The sequence below is a fragment of the Sus scrofa genome, chromosome 14, assembly GCF_054392235.1.
Source record: "Sus scrofa isolate SSC_HxYL_T2T_F1_AM1 chromosome 14, Sscrofa_HxYL_maternal_Yorkshire_Landrace_v2.0, whole genome shotgun sequence".
NCBI classification, from domain to species: Eukaryota; Metazoa; Chordata; class Mammalia; order Artiodactyla; family Suidae; genus Sus; species Sus scrofa.
Genome location: NC_139396.1, coordinates 117,200,130 through 117,222,644, shown reverse-complemented (window position 1 = coordinate 117,222,644; position 22,515 = coordinate 117,200,130). Strand labels below are relative to the sequence as shown.

General features: G+C 32.9%; 1 protein-coding gene across 11 annotated transcripts in view; it reads right to left on the bottom strand.

Annotated features, from left to right (window-relative positions):
* Window positions 1-22,515, bottom strand: part of PCDH15 (protocadherin related 15) — a 1,617,506-nt gene that overhangs the window by 1,350,944 nt on the left and 244,047 nt on the right. The gene's annotated exons all lie outside the window — the stretch shown is intronic.

Sequence of the window (22,515 nt, the reverse complement as noted above, 5' to 3'; positions counted from 1 at the left end):
TTTTTTTTTATATCAACACAAAATGGGGGTAGTGATGGACTGGTAAAGGGATAGTTTTGTATGTTGTTGAAGTTAAACTGATATAAATTCAAATGTTATAACTTTAGGATGCTAAATGTATTATCCATTGTAACCACAAAAATAGAGCTATAGGATTTACTTAAAAGGAAATTAAGGAAATAATTTAATCCTAAGTATTTTATATATTAAAAAAAACAAAACAAACAAAAAACATGGCAGTAATTCAGGAAATAAGGGACAGAAAAGCCATAAAACACATAGAAAACAAAGAGCAAAATGACAGGAATTTTTCCTTATCAGTAATTATGTTAAATGCAAATATATTTAATTCTACAATCAAAATACAGAGATGAGGGGAAATGGGAGGAGATGATACGACTATGTGCTGTCTACAAAACATGTAAGATCGAGATATTCCACGACAATAATAACTAACGAGAATGGGGATAGTTCTACTAATATTAGTCAAAACAGACTTTAAAAAAGTTATAAGAAAAAAATTGTTAAAAAATAAAAAGTTTATAAGAGACAAAGAAGGGCATTACCTATCATCAAAAGTTTTAATAAAATGAGAACAATTTCATATTTATAAATATTTATTAGTCTTATTACAGAGCCTCAAATTATATGAAGCAAAAATTAATGAAATTGAGGAATGAAATGGGTAGTTCTACAATAGTAGTTGGTGACTTTAATACCCCATTTACAATAATGGATAGAACAACTAGATAAAAGAGAAATAAGGAAATGAACTTTAATAAAACAATAAAACAACTAAATCTAACAGACATTTAGAATACACTACAAATACAACCAAAACAACCAAATACAAATTTCTAAAGTGTACACTGGACATTTTCCAGGTTAGATTATATGTTAAACTAAAAATTGTCTCAATTGAGTGAAAAGATAGAAATAATATAGAATATCAGGAATATTCAAAACATGGGTGCACCTTAAGGACATTATGCTAAATGAAATAAGATATTCCCGAAAAAGAAAAAATACTTTAAGTTCCACTTACATGAGGTACTTTGTGTAGTCAAAAATCATAGAGAAAGTGGAATGGTAGCTTCCAGGGGCTGGGGGGAGGGGAGAGGGGGGAGTTATTGTTTAGTAGGTGCAGAGGTTCAGTTTTACAAGAGAAACAGTTTCTCAAAAATTGTTTTAAAAAAATCTATTATAACAAAGCAATTTTGAAAATAACTACAGTTGGCTTTTATACTTGGCCTTTATACTTGCTTTAATTATTATGTGGACTCCATTTAAAACTGGAAAACATGTGGGTTATTTTTCACTTAATATGTGGTGTGGTGACTTTTCAATAAATATGGCTGAATGAGGGTGATACAGATTCTAATTTCTATTCATCTCTGCAAAACTCATGTAGCTAATGAGCCTCAAGAGCCCTTGTGAGATTTATTTTAGTATAGAGGTTAAGAGTGTGGTCACTATAATTTACATAATCTTATTTTGAATCCTATTTGCAATACCACTTATTTACTGAGTAATCTTAGGCAAGTTAGTTAACTTTTCAGGTTATTCAGTTACCTCAAATATGAAATGAGGAGAAATCAGCACAATATACAGGACAGAGTTCAATAAATGCATTCATAACAACAGTGAGAAATTTCCTGAGGTTTTATCACATCTCTCTTTCCAGATGCATAAGGACAATTTGAAAAAATTACATTTGTACAAATTCCAGAAAAAATGTGGTTTGTGCATTTTATCAAAAGTTGAATCAAGAAGATAATGCATACTAAACCCTGAAAAGATGACAGGAGCTTCAAAGTTTCTTCCCTTCCCTCCTGTCTATGCCCTTAATTGATAATTGCCTACTTTGATGTCCTCCCAATAGATTCTGAAACTATTGTCACAAACCTATACTCTGAATTTTCCATATTGCCTCTCTCTATTATACATACTGAATATATTGATATACTTACATACAGACATATGTAGTAATAAGTAATATATCATATGCATATTTTATCTATAGTAAAGCAAATAAAACGTATAAAATAATAAAACATTTGGATATATAATATATAAGATATTAACATGTAATAAAAATGTTTTCAAAATATAAGAGTATCCTCATGACCCATGACCTTGGGATGGGCAAATACTTCTTAAAACACAAAAAGTGCTAGCTAACAAAGAGGAGGATCGATTAATTGCATTTCACTCTAATTAAGACACCATTAAATCAGTGAAAAGATAAGCCACAGAATGGGAGAAGATACTGGAAACATCCAGAAAATATATATGATAGCAAAACCAGAAAGACAGATAATTCAACAGATAAACAAGGGAATTTGAACCAGCACTTTATAAGAGGATACTCAAATTGTAATAAACATGTGTAATGGTGCTCAATTTGATTAATCATATAGTAATACAAATTAAAATCTTAACAGGATATCTCTATGTGCTCACCTCAAAGACTCAAACAAAGAAGCAGGAGTATTGATGACTAGATCTCTTACTATATTGTATAGATTCATGCAATCACGCTGGGTAACATTTTGGCAGTTTGCCAACTCAGTAGTTCCCCCCCCTATATGCAAGGGATATGTTCCAAGACACCCAGTTGATGCCTGCAATTGTTGATAGCACACTCTTTGGATACTGTTTTTTTTTCTATGCATATACCTACGATAAGACTTAATTTATAAATTAGGCAGAATAAGGGATTAACAAAAATAATAAAATAGAATAATTATAGCGATACACTGTCAATGAAAGTTGTATGGTCTCTCTCCTTAACCACTTCAACTCTGCCAAAAATGTGGCAGCAACTTATTCAATGGCAGAAAAAGCCTTCTCAGTAATTTTTATATTTTTCAGCCCAAACCTATTCCTGAACCTGGGTAATCGTCCCTTCTGACTTGCAGTAAATGGCTTGGTGTCACTTATTTCAGGGGACTCTTTGCTGAAGTCTTTGTATAGGCTCAGTATTTTACAGTAAAACACACTGCCACCAATTGGTACCGATTTTCTGTTCATGTCTTCCACGCACAAATTTAATGCCTTTTTTGTCTTAATTAAGCAATTCTCAGGCACTGTAGCTATAACTTTGAAGTTTGAGGTGCAACAGTAAAATAACAAGAAATTCTTTTTCCTTCTGCACAATTTCACAGATAGAAAATTTATTCTTACAGTAGATCTTAGCAGCTTCAGTTCGATTTTTTTTTTTTGCTTTCCTTATTAAGTCAAACACTTTCACCTTTTCACTTAAAGAAAGCATTTTATAGCTTCTCTTTGGCATATCTGAATTGCCATCATCATCATCACTCTCTCACTTTGGGGCCGTTATTAAGTAAAATAAGGGCTACTTGTGCACAAGCACTGTGACACTGCAAAAATCAATTTGATAACCAAGACAGTTACCAAGCAACTAAAGGGAGGGTAGCATATAGATCCTGGATATGCTGGTCAATGGGATGATTCATGACCCTAGAGGGTGATGAGATTTTATCACACTACACAGAACAGCATGCAATCTAAAACTTATGAGTTGTTTATTTTTTCCATCTTCCATTTACTATTTCTGGACCATGGTTGGCCATAGGTAACTAAAACCACATAAAGTGAAACTTTAGATAATGCAAGACTATCATACCGAACATATACATTCCCTATGATCCCACTATTTTGTTCTTGATATATATACCATACACAAATACAAAAATTCATGAAGAGACATACATAAGGAAATTCTCTCCAAAATGTCTCAAATAAGAAACAACTCAAAGAAACAACTCAAATGTATATCAATATTAAATGGATGAATACATTAAGTCATAGAAGATAATTCTATACAGCAATAGAATGATTGAACAATTACTGTCAAAACCATGAATGAATTTCTAAATCATGTTATGTGAAATAAGCCATTAAAAAACCACATTGTATGATTCCATTAATATAAATTTCCAAAAAATTGATGGAGTATTAGTAGAGTATTAGTAGTCAGAACAGTGGATACCCTTGATGTGGTAAAATGAACTGAGACTGATATTCTGTTCTGCATTTCCTTAGAAGTCATTTTTAAGGACTCTGGAATCCTAAGAATCTCTGAAACTCTGGGTGATTATAAAATATGTTTGCATTTAGTATTGATTGCTCATTCTGCAGAACAGAAATCTCTTGGAATCACTCAGAAATGTCTAGATCTGAAAAAGCATACAGTCTGAATTCTAAAGGGTATTTGCCATTATTTATAATTTGTGCAATGGATAGCTAATAATATCTATAATCTTGATAGTTCTAAGAATAATACTGTAGTCTACACAGTACAACTGAATGAATATTGGCTGAAAGCCCTGTAAGTATAATATGCCCTTTCCTTTGCTATGAATAACTACCAAGAAAATGCAATTATTTCAAATTTGAATCGGCTATACTTCTCAACGAACCCTTTACTGAAACCATAACAATGCATTATTTATATGTAGGCCACTGCAGATTTCTTATGGAGAATATGTGTTGAAATCATTAATTGAGAAAGCAGACAGATGTTTTACCCTCAGTAGTTTATTAAACTACCACTTATTACTTAAGATGGAGCTTGGATAGGTCCAAGTCTTATTTGCGAGAGGAAAGAAACACAGCAGGAACATTAGAAACATGCCTGTGGCCAGAGGATCAAAATCTTTTCTTTAGTCCTAATGTTATTCTCTATTCATATATCTTATAGTGCTAGATCTTTTTGTATCCACAGTGTTGTTCGAAAGAATTATTGATGTAACCTTATCAACTAAAACAAGTATCAGATATTGACACACAGCCTTCTTACTGCTTGGAATACTCCCCAGTAGGATATCCAGCATTTAAACTAACACAAAAAATTGTTTATTATTCTAGGTAAATAGTTCCCTACTCACTTGTAAGGTTAATTTCACCTTTATCAAGCATCTGATCCTTCATACTAACTGATTTAAATAAAACTAAATTATCTCCTAAGTCTTTGTATGGAGGAGCCAAGTAACAAATGGAAATCAACAAAGTATGTATTGAATACATTCACTAGCAAAGAGTAGATTATATTAAGAAGTACAAGAGAAATAAAAACATACTTGATAATGCTGGTAAAAAGAGCATTTCTGTAAGAGTAACAATAGAACAGAGTAAACAGTGTTCTACTTTGCACTATACCAAGTAATCTAAAATGGACTGGATGAGATATAAACTCAAAATATTAGATATATCAGAATATGCAATAATTTATAGCATTTCAAAGAATAGATTAATTCTAAAAACTAGTTTTTTAAAAAAATTATTAAAGTGTAGTTGATTTACAATATATTATTAAGTTCTGCCATACAGCAAAGTGACCTAGTCATACATATATAAATATTCATTTTCTCTTATTACAAAATCTTTAGTTTTGTTTCCTACAAATTTAAAAGTGAGCCGGTACTTTTCTAAGACCACTTCCACAGCAGTGGGAGATCACATTATCTAATTGCTCACTGATTCATCAGTTACACCTCATATTTAAGGCAACCATATTATTGGTCATCCAAATTGTGCACAATTTTGAAAGAAGGAATATTGATAATTACATAAAGACAGGAGGTATAAACAGGGACTGTCCCTGGATTGGGATGTATGATATCCCAGTGAACCAGGTCTACCTTTGGCTACAAGCATAATTGGTCAAATACTGGCAACAGCTTGAAAAAAATAAGGACTATCCATCAAAGTGTATAAGCTAAATAGTATGACAACAGAAAATAAATTTAAATGGATTCTAAATGTTTAACATTTGTAAAGAGCTGATAGCCACTTGTAAAGAAAGTCTGCAAATAACCAAAGAATCTCAGAAATCAAGACTTTTCCTTAAATCTCATGTAAATGAAGCTTCCCATTGTCCTTTTAAGATAAACAAGGAGGACATGGAAGCCGTCACATAATCACTAAATTACAAAGAACAGATGTGAGCCATTTCTGGGTAAATGTGCTTGCTGGCTAAGAGAAAATACAATAAAACAGCATGAGCTAAACCAACCAGATTGACTTTTTAATGACACGTGTGATTACTAAAAACAGCAAAAAATAAATAAATAAATAAATGAAATAAAACTGTTCACTTGACTAGGGCTAATACAGTTTAGTTACTTTAAATTAACTGCTAATGATGTCGTTTTCTTGTGCAACACATTCCTTTTTGACAACCAAATATAATAAGCCTTTTGTGAATTTTAAGAAAGAGAAAACTACTGATCTGTTTGTGTTAGGTCATTATTGGTTTTGTGATTAATTGTTCCTCTGGATAAATGCATACCTTCTTAAATTATAAAATTTCTATTCAGAATCACTTCTGAAACTCAGATTCATACGTAATGTTTTATTTAGTGATTTTTACAAATCTCTCATGTTATTATCTATTTTATATTTGACCAACAGAAGGGATTTTACCTTTGAATTATGTCAGAATTACACCTTTAAGCTAGAGTTGCTGACCAGGCCTTTGAAGTAGTCTACCTATTACTTCTCATCCTGCCAAATATGAAAAATGGGTCTTGATCTCCAATTATTTTATCACTTCTTGAAAGTAAACATAGGTACTTGACAAATGGCATGTAGCTAAAATCTGAGGGTGAACTACATTTGGGTGTGTACCAACAGAAAGAAGCTAATCGTTCAATTATTCAGCAAGGGTTGGGGAGAGGTAGAAGTGGGGAGAGGCTGATCACCTCATGAGCATCTACATTTTATTGCATAATAATTTTACATATTGCTTTACATTTCATATTGTGATAGGGCAAAAGATAGCTACGTGAAAATACCCCGGAGGAGTAATAATTTTAAAGACAGGGTAGCAAGAGGTAGAACATGGACTAAAAGGATGGGGAATTTAATTCAACCTAAATTATAGGTGGACTCAAGGAGAAAAGTATAGATCAGTGGTTCTGAAAATGTGGTTTCAAGACCAGTACTTATTGGCATCACTTGGAAAATTTTAGAATTACAAATTCTTGGGCCTCACCCCAGATCTACTGAATGAGAAACTGGTGGAGGGACACTGCAATCACTTTTAAAAGTCTGCAGGGCAATTCTGAGGCATGCTAAAATGTTTAAGAACCACTGTTATAGATATGTAGTTTCCACTCAAAATATACAGAGAGAAAAGTTATACTAAGTCAGATGGAGAAAGGTAAGTACCATATAATTTCACTTATATTTGGAATGTAAAAACCAACCAAACAAAACCCACAATAAATTAATAAACAAAAAACAAAAACAAAAACAGAGAACCGAGTGGAGGTTACCAGAAAGGAAAAGGTAGTGGAGAGAACAAAATAAGTAAAAAAGAATTAATTGTATGGTGAAGAATGGAAATATTTTTGGTGGTGGGGTCCCTGTAGGGTATGTGGATATAGAAATATAATGTTGTACACATAAAATTTACATGTTAGAAACCAATGTTATTGCAATAAAAAAACTTTAAGAAGTTTTAAATAATTAAATTAATAATTTAATAATTTCACTTGAGTTTTTAAAATATTTTTTAAGGGGTATGTAGTTAAAGGTGACAAAGAAGGAAAAAATAAATTTGTACTTGAATAAAATTTAAGAAGGTCTAATGTAACATCCCGAAATAGAAATTTGCATTCTTTAGCTTTAAAGACATTCAGTCAGGCTGGCAGGAAGAATAGCAATTTAGTCCTTTGGAAAAAAAAGATGATAATTAAAACAGTCCTTGAAAATTATGAAATTAAACAAACTCATAATAATTGAGTGTTTAATATAATCACTCCATCCATGTTCCCATTTGATACCTATAATAAATAACTATATAGGAGCCATATTCATAATTTTTGTATTTATAGAGAAACACACGGATTTATCCCAGATTACACATATCTTAAATGACAGAGCTCTCAAATCACACATTTCTCATTTTAATTCAAATGTTCAGCCCCCCCAAGTCTGACATCAATCCTAATGGCAGACACCAACCCAAGAATTTCAGCTTCTGAATATGTTACAAAGGCAGAATGATGTTTTCCACCATTTTATAGAAAGTGCTACATTTTAAAAGTACTAAAAGTGTCCTTACCACAAGAAAACAAACTAGCAAAAACTTGAGAGAAGCACCAGCAATCATTTGGAGGTGATGAATGTGTCTATTACCTTAACTGTGCTCATAGTTTCACAGGTATATGTGTAAGTCTAAACTCATCAAGTTGTACACACTAAATATGTGCAAGTTTTTTGTGTAGCAATTATACCTCAATAAAGTGTTTTTAAACACTGATTTATGAGCACTTAAGAACCAAACAGCCAAATATCCTTATAGTAATTAAAATACAGACAGGTAAGCAATAAATATGTACGTGTAGAGACTATGAGGGGTAATAGTTAAAACTTCATGTATTAAAAAGAATTGAGGAAGTTCCCATCATGTCTTATTGGAAACAAATTCAACTAGTATCCATGAGGATGCAGATTTGAACCCTGGCCTCACTCAGTGGGTTAAGGATCTGGCACTGACCTAAGCTGTGGTGTAGGTTGCAGACATTGCGCAGATCCTGTGTTGTTGTGGCTGTGGTGTAGGCCAGCAACTGTAGCTCCGATTGGACCACTAGCCTGGGAACTTTCATATGCTGTGAGTGCAGCCCTCAAAAGGAAAAAAAAAAAAAAAAAAAGAATTGTTACTAAGTGATTTCAGAGCAAGGAGGGCCTCAAATGTTTCGTTCAAATTTCAACAAATTTCAAACTCCTCACAGTGAAGCGAAGTCAAACAATCCAAAATGATGAGATTTCATTATATGTGTACTCATTTAGTTCTCCTTCCAACATTAACCACTTCTCCCATATTACAAAAGACTTCTTATAAAGATACCCTGCCTAGCACATCATCGTAGTAGCTCAGTCTTCTCCAAAGAATATATGAGTACTATACAGCATATGAATTTTTTAAAAAATGGGAAGTGATGCATAAATGTATTAATTAATGTGGATATATACCCTTTTGCAAGTGAAACCAGGAAATATTTATGTTGGTTGCTAGATTAGTGTTCCCAATAACACATCAAAAAACACTGCTCTATAGCATTATACATTAAAATTTATCTAATTGTTACTCCATTTCTAAAGAATGTCAGAGGATAGATTTGTTAAATTAACATATTATCATGAAATACACTGTGATAAACATATCTTGATAGCTTTTTCTGAGCCTAGTACTTAATGCTAGTACTGTTTAGCATTAAGATTCAAAAAATAATATAAGCTGACTGACCTCGAGGAATCCCTATTTTAGTGGGGTAAGTATGTTCATCCTCAAAGCCAATAAAGCTGTGTCTTTTAAGAGATATTTTTCTCTTTTTTTAGCTGCACCTGCTCAGTGGGTTAAGGATCCGGGCTAGGAAAGTTCCCAGGCTAGGGTTCAAATCTGAGCTGGAACTGCAACCTACACCACAGCTTCAGCAATGCTGGATTCTAATCCACTCCATCAGGCTGGGGATCAAACCAACACCTCCACAGAGAAAAGCCAGATCATTAACCCACTGCACAACAATGGGAACGCCTTTTTAAGAAATTTTGACATAAATTTGTAATACATAAAAAGACAAATTCTATGGATGAAATTTAGTGATATTCATTTTGGACAAATAAGGCTTGATTCTTTTCATTTTGTTATGATTTTAGTGATTTAAGGACCCATATGAGATGTGGAGAGGAATTCGAGTTCCTTGAATTCCTCTATAAACTTCCAATTCTGTTCACATCCATATTAATTAAGAATTGCTGGGGAAGAGAGAGACAAGATGGCAGAGAAAGAAGATCCTGGGATTTTCTCCTCCCACAGACACACCAAAACTACAACAATATATGATCAACTATCTCTAAGAACAACCTAAAGACTAGCAGTAAGATTTTCCACAACTAAGGATATTTTAAAAGGCCACATTAAAATGAGTGGGAGGGACAGAGTCACGGTCTGGATGGATCCATACCCCAAACACAGTGACCCACAGGGATGTTACACCCATGAAAGTCTTTTTTTTTTTTTTGTCTTTTTGTCTTTTTGCCATTTCTTGGGCCACTCTCATGGCATATAGAGGTTCCCAGGCTAGGGGTCTAATTGGAGCTGTAGCCGCCGGCCTACGCCAGAGCCACAGCAACATGGTATCCGAGCCCTGTCTGAGACCTACACCACAGCTCACGGCAACGTCGGGTCCTTTACCCACCAAGCAAGGCCAGGGATCGAACCCACAACCTCATGGTTCCTAGTTGGATTCATTAACGACTGTGCCAGGATGGGAACTCCTAAAGGGACTTCCTTATACTGAAAATACAAGGCCATAATTAGAAATAGAAAAAATTATGAGAGAAAAAAATCTCAGTGGTAAAGGCAAACCTGTAAAGTAATATGGATTCACCATCTTTACAGCTGGTATAATGGTTAAAAGACAAAACAAGTAAAATTATCTTTACCTACAATAAATAAGGGAGACATAAAATTAAAAATATATAAAATACAAGTCAAAAAAAAATGGATGTGGGGAGGCAAGGAGGAAGAATGTAATCTTTTAGAACATGCTTAAATATATAAGTGACCATTAGCTTGAAGTATACTACTATATACATAGATTGTTATATAACAATCTCACAGTAAATACAAACCAAAACCTGATAAGAGACACATGAAAAAATAAAGGGAAGAGGATATAAATATAATGCTAAGGAGTCATCAATCATAAGAAAAGAGAACAAGAAAGGAACAGAGAACTAACAAACAACAGAAAACAATGAACAAAATGGTAATAAGTACATACTTATTGATACTTATATTAAATGTAATGGACCCAAAAATCTATTTAAAAAAAAAAAACAAAACACAGGGTGACCAAATGTATTTTTTTAAAAAAACATATATGGTGCATAACAGAGAATCACTTTAGCTAACTGTGTGATCTAAAGACACACACAGAGTTTGAGAAGATAGAAAAAGGTATTCCATGAAAATAGACACTAAAAGAACCGTGGGATAACAGTACTCATATCAGACTAAATTTACTTTAAAATAAAGACTAACAAAATACAAAGCAAGGTATTACCATAATGATAAGATGATCAATCTAACAAAAATAAAACTAATAAATATATATACATTGAACATAAGTGCAAGTAAATATATAAAGCAAACATTAACAGATATAATAAAGGGAGAAATTCACAGTAATATAGTAGTAGTAATAGGGGCTTTTCAAACCCACTTATATCAATGGAAAGATCATCCACAAATAAAATCAATAATGAAACATTGGCCTTAAAGAAAATATATATATAATATCCCATCCAATACATATAATATATATTCCATCTAAAATTATATATATATATATACACATATAAGCAGAATATGCTTATTTCCTTTTCAAGTATATATGGAACATTATTGAGGATGGATCACATGTTAGGCCATAAAACAAGTCTCAATAAAACTAAGATTAATATGATTATCAATAATCATTTCTGACCATATGGTCTAAGACTAGAAATCAACTATAAGAAAAACACTGGGAAAAAACACAGACACTTGGAATCTAAACAACATATTACTAAACAAGCAATGAGTCATTGAAGAAATTAAAAAAACATCTTGAGAAAAATGAAAATGGAAGAACAATGTCTTAAAATCTGTGGGAGACAGAAAAGGCAGTTCTATGAAGGAAATATATGACAATACAGGGCTACCTAAGGAAATAAGAAAAATCTCAAATAATCTATTCTTACATCTAAAGGAGCTAGAAAAAGAAGAACAAACAAAACCCAAAGATAGATGAAAGGAAATCATAAAGATCAGAACAGAAGTCAATAAAATAGAGATTATGAAACAATAGGAAAGATGAATGAAATGAAGAACCAGCTTTTTGAAGAGTTCCCTGTGGTGCAGTAGGTTAAGGATCCAATGATACCTCTGCAGTGTCTTGGGTCACTGCTGTGTTTCAGGTTCAATTCCTAGCCCAAGAGCTCCCACATGCCTTGGGCCTGGCAAAACACACACACACACACACACACACACACACACACAAATATCTTAATAAAACCTACTAAAACACTGATAAAACTTTAGCCGCACTCATCAAGAAAAAAACGGAAGGGGCCCAAATAAATAAAATCAGAAATGAAAGAGAAGTTGCAACTTCTATCACTGAAATGCAAAATATCATGAGATTACTATGAACAATTATATGACAAGAAATTTGACAACCTAGATGAAACAAATTCCAAGACACTTACAATCTTCTAAGACTGAATCAGAAATAGAAAAATTGAACAGACCAATCACTAGTAATGAAATTGAATCAGTAATCAAAAGCTCCCAGCAAATAATCTAGAACTAGATGTCTTCTCAGGTGAAATCTATGGAACATTTAGAGAAGAGTTTACACCTATCCTTCTGAAACTATACTAAATAATTGAAGAGAAAGGAATGTTTCTAAACCCGTTCTACAAAGCCAGCATCACCTTGCTATCAAAACCAGACACCACAAAAAAATTACAAGCCAATATCCCTGATGAACATAGATGCAAAAATCCTCAGCAAAATATTACAACTAAATTCAACAACATACAAAAAGGATCATATACCATGATCAAGTGGGATTTAGTCTATGGATGTGAGGATGGTTAAATATTTGAAAAATCAATAAGATACATTATATTAACAAAACGAAAACAAAATATATATCTCATAGTAATAATCAATAGATGTAGAAAAAGCTTTTGACAAAATTCAACATCCATTTATGATTTTAAAAAAACCTCAAAAAAGTGGGTTTAAATGGAGCATACTTCAATATTAGAAAGGTCATATATAACAAACCAACAGCTAAAATCATACTGAAAGATGAAAAGCTGAAAGTTTTTTTTTCTAATATCTGGAACAAGACAAGGTTGCTAATTCTCACCACTTTTATTCAACATAGTACTGGAAATCCTAGCCATGGCATTTGGAAAAAAAAGAAGTATCAGGAATCCAAATTGGAAAGGAAGAAGATAAACTGTCACTGTCTAGAGATGACATGTTAGTATAGAGAGAAAATGCTGAAGACACCACTGAAAAACTATACGAACTAATAAATTAATTAGGTTAAGTTGCAGCATACAAAATTGTTATACAAAAATCTGTTATGTTTCTATACACTAGCAATGATCTATCTGATTGAGAAACTAAGAAAGTAATCACACAATTGCATCACAACAGAATAAAATATCTAAAAATAAATTTAATCCAGGAGATAAAATACCTGGACTTTGAAAGCTGTAAGACATTAAAGAACTCTAATACAACACAAATGTAGAGATATCCTGTGCTCAAGGATTAAAATAATTAACATTGTTAAAATGTCCATACTGCCCAAAGCAATCTATAGCAAAATACCAAAGGAGTTTTCAGAGAACTAAAGAAAGAATCTTCTAGTTCTATTTGTATGGAACCATGAAAGATACCAAATTGCTAAAAAAAATCTTGCCAAAGACCCCAAATTGCCAAAACAATCTTGAGAAAGAAGAACAAAGCTAGAGGTATCACACTCCATGATTTCAAGCTGTAATATAAAGCTAGAGTAATGAGAACAATATGATATTGGACAAGAACAAATACGTAGATCAACGTAAGAGTGGGTCCGGAAATAAACCCACGCTTACATGGTCAATCTATGACAAAGTAAGCAACAATATACCATGAAATAAAAGACAGCCTCTTCAATAAGTGGTGTTAGAAAGCTGGACAGCTACATGCAAAAATGGAAGTGAACCACTTTTTTATACCATATGAAAATTCAAAATGTATTAAAGAGTTACATGTAACAACTGAAACCATAAAACTCCTAGAAGAAAACATAGGTAGTGAACACCTTGGTCTTGTTCTTAGTAATATTTTTTTGGATCTGTCTTCTTTGGCAAGGATAATAAAAGTAAAAATAAATCAGTAGGACTATATCAAACTAAAAAGCTTTTGCACAGCAAAGGAAAACATAAAAAGAAAAGGCAGCCTACTGAATGGAGAATATATTTGCAAATGATATGTCTAATAGTTAATATCTAAAACATATAAACAGCTCATACAACTTGATAACAAAAAAGTCTGATTAAAAAAGGAGCAGGGGCTATGAATAGACACTTTTCCAAAGAAAACATACTAATGGCAAATATCTACATGAAAAAATGATCAACATAACTAATCAAAACCACAATGAGATATCATCTCACATCAGTTAAAAAGGCTATTAACAAAAAAAGACATTAAATAAAAAGAATTGGTGAGGATGTGACGCAAAGGGAAACCTCCTGCACTGGCTGGTGGAAATGTAAATTGGTACAGTCACTATGGAAAACGATATGGATGTTCCTCAAAAAACTAAAAGTGAACCCCATGTAATCCAGCAATTCCAGTTCTGGGTATTTATCTGATGGAATAAAAAACACTAATTTGTAAAGATATATATATATATATACACACCACTTTGTTCAGTGTGGCATAATTTACAACAGCCAAGATATGGAAGCAACCTAACTATCCATCAACAGAAGAATGGATACAGAAAAGATGGTAAAAAAATATATATATAAATAAAAGTTGGTAAAAAAATATAAATATATATATAATATATGTAAATAAAAGTTGGTAAAATATATATATAAATAAAAGTTGGTTATATATATATACATACACATATAAATAAATAATAAATAGAATATTATTCAGCCATTAAATAGAATGAAATCCTGCCATTTGTGATAACCTTGATGGACCTGGAGGGTATTTTGTTACGTGAAATAAGACAAAAATACCATATGGTTTAACTTAATATGTGGAATCTAAAAGACAAAATAAATGAGAGAATTAGATGATAGGTGGATCACTATAGCTATGATATCTAGTGAAACACTTTTATTGAATAAGTATAATTTCTTAAGTCAGACTTTTATTACTGTCTCCTATTGGCACTGGACAAGCTCCAAGACTGAAGTCAGACCAGAGTCAGGATTTCTATTGACCCTCCTATGTTGATGGGTCTAAAGTTCTCACAGGCATAGTGCTTGTGTAATTGAGTTTCTGAACATTTAATTTAAATTTAGCAAGCAAGCAGTTTTGGAGAACATTCTACACACAAAGCATGATTTCAGGCATTGTCAGAAATATATAGATAAAATTCTATGAATTGGATCTTTTAAAATATGTATAAAATCTTCCGTTAAAATATCAAAGCCATAACAGTAAAAAACACTAGTAATATTTTCCATAATATTGTTATTTTCACACACTATTTACTACAATACAACAAAAGATCATTTGTTTTAAAGACAATCTAGTATAGCTATAGGAAATGGCATTAGTCACCCAATCTCCATTTTATATAAAACATAATTTTATGGCTTCTTTTTTTGATGAGTTTCTTGACTCATTTTCTGAGTCACAATATTTGAGTGACACCAGAATGATCTATTTATACTTTCGGCAAATACTTTTTCACTACTCAAGTCAGAAAGATATGTAATTTTCCTTTTATTCATTAAATGATCCAAGCCTTCCACAATGTTCTACTAAGGAAATAAGAGAAGGCACAATGCTACACACCAGGGTGCAAGAATAAGATACACTCATTTTATAAATCACATTGGGGTATGAAAAAATAAGCACTCTGCCACATTAAAATATGATAAATGCTATTCAAAACTTCATAGCATACATGGAAATATTTTAGCCCAGGATTCTGTGTTCTACAGAGGTCGCGAGTGCAATCAAGAGTCAGGTAGCAATGTATAGCAAGTTTTATTTATGCTCTCAGAGAGATAGGGCCACCCTGGGGTAGGGACTGGCCCTGGCTCCAAGTGGCTCTCTTCATATATCCCTAAATCGTGGACCAGTTTGAGGACTCCTCTTCTCTTGTCCCAGGTCCAATAATTTCCAGTGCCAAGCCCCCTGTGCTGTGTAGGGACTGAGTGTTGTTTTGATCTCTGTATGGGGGGTGCTTTTGATCCTCTGATTGGTTCTGGGAAAGGACACCTTATTTGCACGGGAAAAAGGTTATAGGGAAGTGCTCTAAAGAGCATTCCTCCGGTACCTGATTGTGTCTTCGTTGATTGCAGGCCTCCTGTTTTTGGTAATCAATAAATGGCCTATTTTGAATCACCCGACTCCAAGTCCCTATCCTATCCAACCTAACCCAAGGAACCTCAGTTTCAAGTCAACATGTATTTTATCTCAAAGTTATGATAAAATAAATGCAGTTCTTATTTGTATATGCAAGAATGAAGAGATTCTATTTAGTTACTATAAACACGAAAAAGCATGTGGTGACTAAGATTTTCATTTTAAAATCAAGTTATTTTTTGAGATGCCTGAGAATGCCATTGTCATTGAGCAAATGGAGGCACAAAGGCCAGTATCTAGCATCCTATATATGTGTGTATAAGTTTAGTTAAAAAAACCAAAGTGAGATCTAATCTAAACAACAATATTAAAATATTGCAGAAGGGAAACTCTATAAAGTGCAGTTTTACTTAATAATTTACTATGATGAACCATGCTAAATTTTGTAGGAAATATAAGCTTCAATTACTAGGTAACTACCTTCCATCTTTTTATTCATAACTTGTTAGACAATTTTTTTAAAATCGTCACCACATACATGTTGTGATGGTTTTGTAGAGGTCATTTGAAGCAGACAAATGACTTCTTTCGGTATTGACTTTAGTGTCAAGGCCAATTCTGAGTTTGCCACAAGAAGTGCTAAGAACTAATGCTTTTGATTTTCCTCTGCCAACAAGCATTGACTATGTGGCTGCTTTTCCAGTGAGCATGCTTGAAAGGTGCCAAATCTTATTAAGAAGGAATATAAAATAGAATGGAAGTAATATTTAAAAATGGGTTTTTAAGTGAGGTATTCTATGATCAAAGGTGAAATTATTGATGCCTATTTTATAGGATGTTCTTATAATTATTTGTTCTTTCTTAGCAATAGTTAAGTAATTCACCATTGGGTCTTTACTTTTAATCCTTGTTTCCTGTAAACCTGGTTTATCTCAAATTTGTCTGAAACTTTAAATTCCACTTTAAAGATTTTGTCCGCATTATTACAACTTAAACCAACATGGGAAACTTGTCAAAATTTCTCACATATTTGTTCTGATGCATCTTTAAATAAAAAGGAAAGAGTATATTCTCTATGTCTCTTTTCTGAGACTCCAAAATCAAAGCTATCATACTTTTTGCCCAAATTACCTGCATCTGATAGTTTCAAGTACCTGCACTTGTTTTCCCTCCTGAGCCAGAATAAAAAAGACAAAGCCTCTTTACTAAACCACTTTCAATCTCTTGTGTTGCTAATTTGTTTAATCAGCATGGTGATTGTTTTTCTTTCCCCCCAATTAACACACTTGGCTTTAGAATTCCTTCTTGGAAATTATGGAAAAATTAGAGGATTAGAAATTTAACAAACATTAGTAAAACAGGATCAGAAGCATTGATTTTTTATTTAATATAGACATCTACCTTGAGGCTTAGAAAAATAGGTAATTTTCTTAAGTAACGTGGGAATAAATATAATAGTTCCTAAAAGAGAAACTTAGTCATTTATCTGAAAGGGGCTATAAAAGGAAATGTAACATTTCAGATTCATATTTTTCAAACTGAGATCATGATTTTTGCATGTGCTTATATTCCTTAAATAGTTATTTAAATTGACTAACAACAACAGTATATATTAGAGAGTAGCTATTTCTTAGTACATGAAATTTTCATCCTTTCTGACCTTTATCTGGATGTTTAGTGTGGAACTCTGCAATCAGTTATGCAAAAAAAAAAAAAAAAAAAAAAAAAAAAAGGATCTTTCCATTTTACAGGTGAATCCAGGTTTTAATTAACTTAGAGAAGTTAAAGGTATGTTATCCCACAGGACTTGCTTTGCTTTAAAGCCATGATACTATGAGAAAATCAAACCCAAAAGAATTCTTGCCCTTGGCTTCTCAGATTTCATCACAAAGAGCCACTATTTATGGAATAAATATTTTTAGCTTCTATTTAAGTTTATTCTCTTTGTCCTTGGCTTTTAAAGCAATGCTTTCTTTCTGTAAGTAGCAGAAGTCTTTCCTTTGGCTTTTGACTTTATAGTATCTGAATCATGCTCTGCTTTTGTTTGCCAGACTCTCCTAGTTTTAGCTTTGATTACTCATAGAAAAAGGTATTATTCTTGCTTGACCTTTTAGTAATTAATATTTTTATTTTTTTGGCTTTTTTCAACAAACTTTTCTACAGGCTCATGATTACAAATTAAGTCAAGACAAAGATTTTACTCTTATTCTTGAGGAGGCAACACTTTCATTAATGAATCCTTCAAATAAAATTTGCAATAACACTGAAAAACATAGGTCCTGTTTAAAAATGGCTTAGAATTTTCATATATATTATTAATAAAAAAATAGAGGCTTCAGGTTAGTAAGCAGGACAAAATATACTATTAATGCTTTATTTTATAGAATATAAATAGTAGAATCTTCAAAGCAATGAAGTTAAATATCTTTTTTAAATAAATCTATATATTTAGTCATTTTTAAAAGAACAAATTTTTCTCAATGGTAAGTTATTTAATGTTTAAATTTAATGATGAAAAAGCAGCACTAGAAAGAACATTTGTTTCATATATGAGGAATTGTGATTGAACTTTTAAAGCATTTCTTGGCTATTAACATGGTAATAACTTTTCTTTCAAATTCTTTCTTCTGCATAAAAATTTCTCTACAAAATAGCTTACTATTGATTGCTGTATGTTTCAAGTTTTCATAAAAAGAATTGTATAGAACTAGGCATTCCTTATATTTACTTTATATCTTCACATTAAGCTCTCAGCTCTCCTTGGTCTGAACAAATTAATTAGTCCAATTAACCAATATGATTTTCATTTCACATATACTTTGAGCTACTACTATATAACCTACCATGCTACTAGCTATTATGCTAGCTATTGGCAGAGGTTGGTTTCTTTCTTTCTGGGGTATAGGCCACACCTGCAGCATATGGAGGTTCCCAACCTAGGAGTCGAATTGGAGCTGCAGCTGCCAACTTTCACCACAGCCACAGCAATGCCAAATCTGAGCCATGTCTGTGACTTACACTGCAGGTCACGGCAACACCAAATCCTTTAATACACTGATCCAGGCAAGGGATTGAATCCATATTCTCATGGATAGTAGCCAGGTTTTTAACATGCTGAGCCACAACAGCAACTCCCTATTGTCAGAGATTTATAAGATGAAGTAAGCTTAAAACCTGTCTTCAAAACTAGGTATTAGAAGGTACTTGGATATGAAACATCCAAAGAAGGGGAAAAGATTCATCATAACACATAGATAACATGCCCTAGGAATTCAAAAGAAAGAAATCAGTGTTAGGAATTACACATTTGAAACACTTCTTCACTTAGCAAAATAGTTAAAGGGGCATGCTTTAATTTTCCATGGATTTATTTTTCCCTGTTTTATATAAAGGCTCAAAGGCTGAAATATCAATATCAAAAAAGGAACTATATTAGATTCCAGATATAAGTGATATCATATGGTGTTTGCTTTCTCTTTCTGACTTACTTCATTAAGTAGCCAGCTATAATGGAAAAAAGTAAAAATCATTACATAAAAAATTTAAAAAATAATAAAAGGGACTAATTTATATCAATGAAGTCTAGCTAACACACACATAACTTTTACATACATTAAATGTAGCTAGTGATTTTAAATTAAAATAAGTCCTCCAAACCTAATCATCTGATCATTAGTGAAAATTTATACATATTTATCTTTATCCTTTTTATGTCTTTTGGGGGGCTCCTATCTGCAGCATATGGAGGTTCCCAGGATAGGGGTTGAATCAGAGCTGTAGCCACTGGCCTATGCCACAGCCACAGCCACACCAGATCCGAGCTTCATTTTCTACCTACACACCTCATGGTAACGCCAGATCCCTAACCCACTGAGCGAGGCCAGGGATCGAAACTGCGTCCTCATGGACGCTAGTCAAACTCGTTTCCACTAAGCCATGACAGGAATTCCCCTTTTGCCATATTTTAAGAGTTTGTTTACAGATACTGACATTATGACAAAATGATTGGCTCATGAAGCATATTTATACATTCTATTCTTTATATTAAAGTAGAAAATTTTACTTAAGGGAAACCAATAATAGTAATGATCATAGTAATTAAAAGCTAAAACAGAATATCCTAAAAATCAACAGGAAAAATTACAAGTATTTTACAAGATAAATAAAAGAAAATCCATAATTATTTGTTTTCAGACCAAATAAACTTACACATTCTTCAATTTGACCATTTTGGACAGCATTTTAACTGAATAAATGAATGTATCAATGAAGAATTACATTCCATAAACTTGGCCAAATGAGACATAACCACCTACTAACCAGCACCTGTCTTTGTAAATCTATCCTATTTCTCTCTATTGCCCATCTATCATCTGCTTATCTATTGTTTTCCAGTTTGGATCATAATTTCTTATGAAGAGAATCAAAAGCAAATGAAAGTCACTAACTTACTATCAAAAGAGAAGGATTAAAAAAAGAAAAGTGACACAGCCAAGTCAGTACAAAGTTTTATAGAAAAATGGCTATGATCAGAGCTTACCCTCACATGAGAAAAATAAATGCAAATTTATTACTCAAAATTTATAAACTTCTCATCAAATGACAGGCAAGGTATGGAGACAGGAATAATTATTAGAGAAAGTAATGAGTACTACAATTACTTAAGAATACTCAGTGGCCAATAATAGACACAAATCACACTAAAAAGACATGGGGGATAAAGAAATATATAACCAAATTGTTTTTAAGATTTAAAGAGTTTAAAATGTATCTGATACTACAAGCTAGGTGATTAATGATAAAAGAGGCACTTATCAGAAAGTATTTTCTGTGGGTCTCTACAGTTTCTATACAACTTGTGAGCAAAGGCAGTGAAAACTATTGTTCCCGACTTCTTTTCAAGAATGTTACTATTGCGAACAGCTTTGGAGAGGAGATGGCACTGCTCTTGGAGTGAAAACTCAAAAAGAAAAGAAAAGGGGAAAAAAGGAAGCTTCTGTTCTCCTTCAGCCACTTGCCACAAATTAGTTGTCCTCTGCTCATATCCAACACCCCCTACTTCTCCTGACCCTTGGCTCCCTGTACTCCTCTTGCTAGTTTCCTAGGAGAAATACTTTGCAATTTTGAAGCAAAGACTTTCTGAGAAAGGAGACAGCACTGGGGAAGTAGGGGTAAGAGACAAAAACAACTAGATCATGGAGTGGTTTGAATCCCTATGTTTAGCTGTAGCTGTATTCATCCTACCCTTGAAAACTGACTATGGAAGCTAAGAAATTCTATTTTCTTGAACCTATTGGAGTAAAGTTTATATATATATATATATATATATATATATATTTTTTTTTTTTCTTTTTAGGGCCGTACCCATAGCACATGGAGGTTACCAGTCTAGGGGTTGAATTAGAGCTGTAGCTGCCAGCCTATTCCACAGCCAGAGCAATGCCAGATCTGAACCTCATTGGTGACCTACACCAGAGCTCATGGCAATGCCGGCTTGTTAACCCACTGAGCGAGGTCAGGGAATGAACCTGAGTCCTTCTGGATGCTAGTCAGTTTCATTTGGGCTGATCCACAAATGGGAACCTCTTGAGTAAAGTTTTTAATCATTGGTATACAAAAGAATTCCTATTTATACTAATCACAAACCAATCTGGTTACAAGGCACCATGATATCTGTCCTGATTCCTATTTCTGAATTCTCCTACTGTGGTAGGCAGAATAATGATTCCCAAAGATGCCCACATCCTAATTCCTGGAACCTGCAAACATGCTAAATTACAAGAAGAAAGAGAATGAAGGGCTGGTAAGCACAGCTGCCCTTAAAATTCAGAGATTGTCCTGGTGGACCCAATGTAATGGTAGGAGCCCTAAAACATAGGCGAGGGTCAGTGAAAAGGTCAGCTTATTACACTGTGAGGAGAACTTAACCCATCATTGCTGGCTGTGAAAATGAAAGAATGACCAAATAAGGGATGGGAAAAGGCAAAAAAATAAATTCTCAGCTAGACTCTACAGAAAGGTACACAGTCCAGCTGACATCATGATTTTAGCCAAAAGAAATATTCTTTCCTACAGAACTGTAAAGTAATAAATTTGGGTTGTTTAAGCTGCTACATTTTTATAAGTTTGTAGAAACCCATACATCTACCTAAATTCAGTCTTACTGGTTATGAATCTGTTTGAACAAGTTTTGTATTGGCACTGCTGATAACACTGATTATAGAAGGATGGTTTCTATGGCACAGTGACTTAGGATTGCTTCAGAGAAAAGAAGATGAGCACCTTTGCAGCTCTTCATACTTTGTCTTTGGGCTGTGAAATAGCTGATGAAATCTTTAGTCTCTCAGTGATGTTTACAGATATATTCA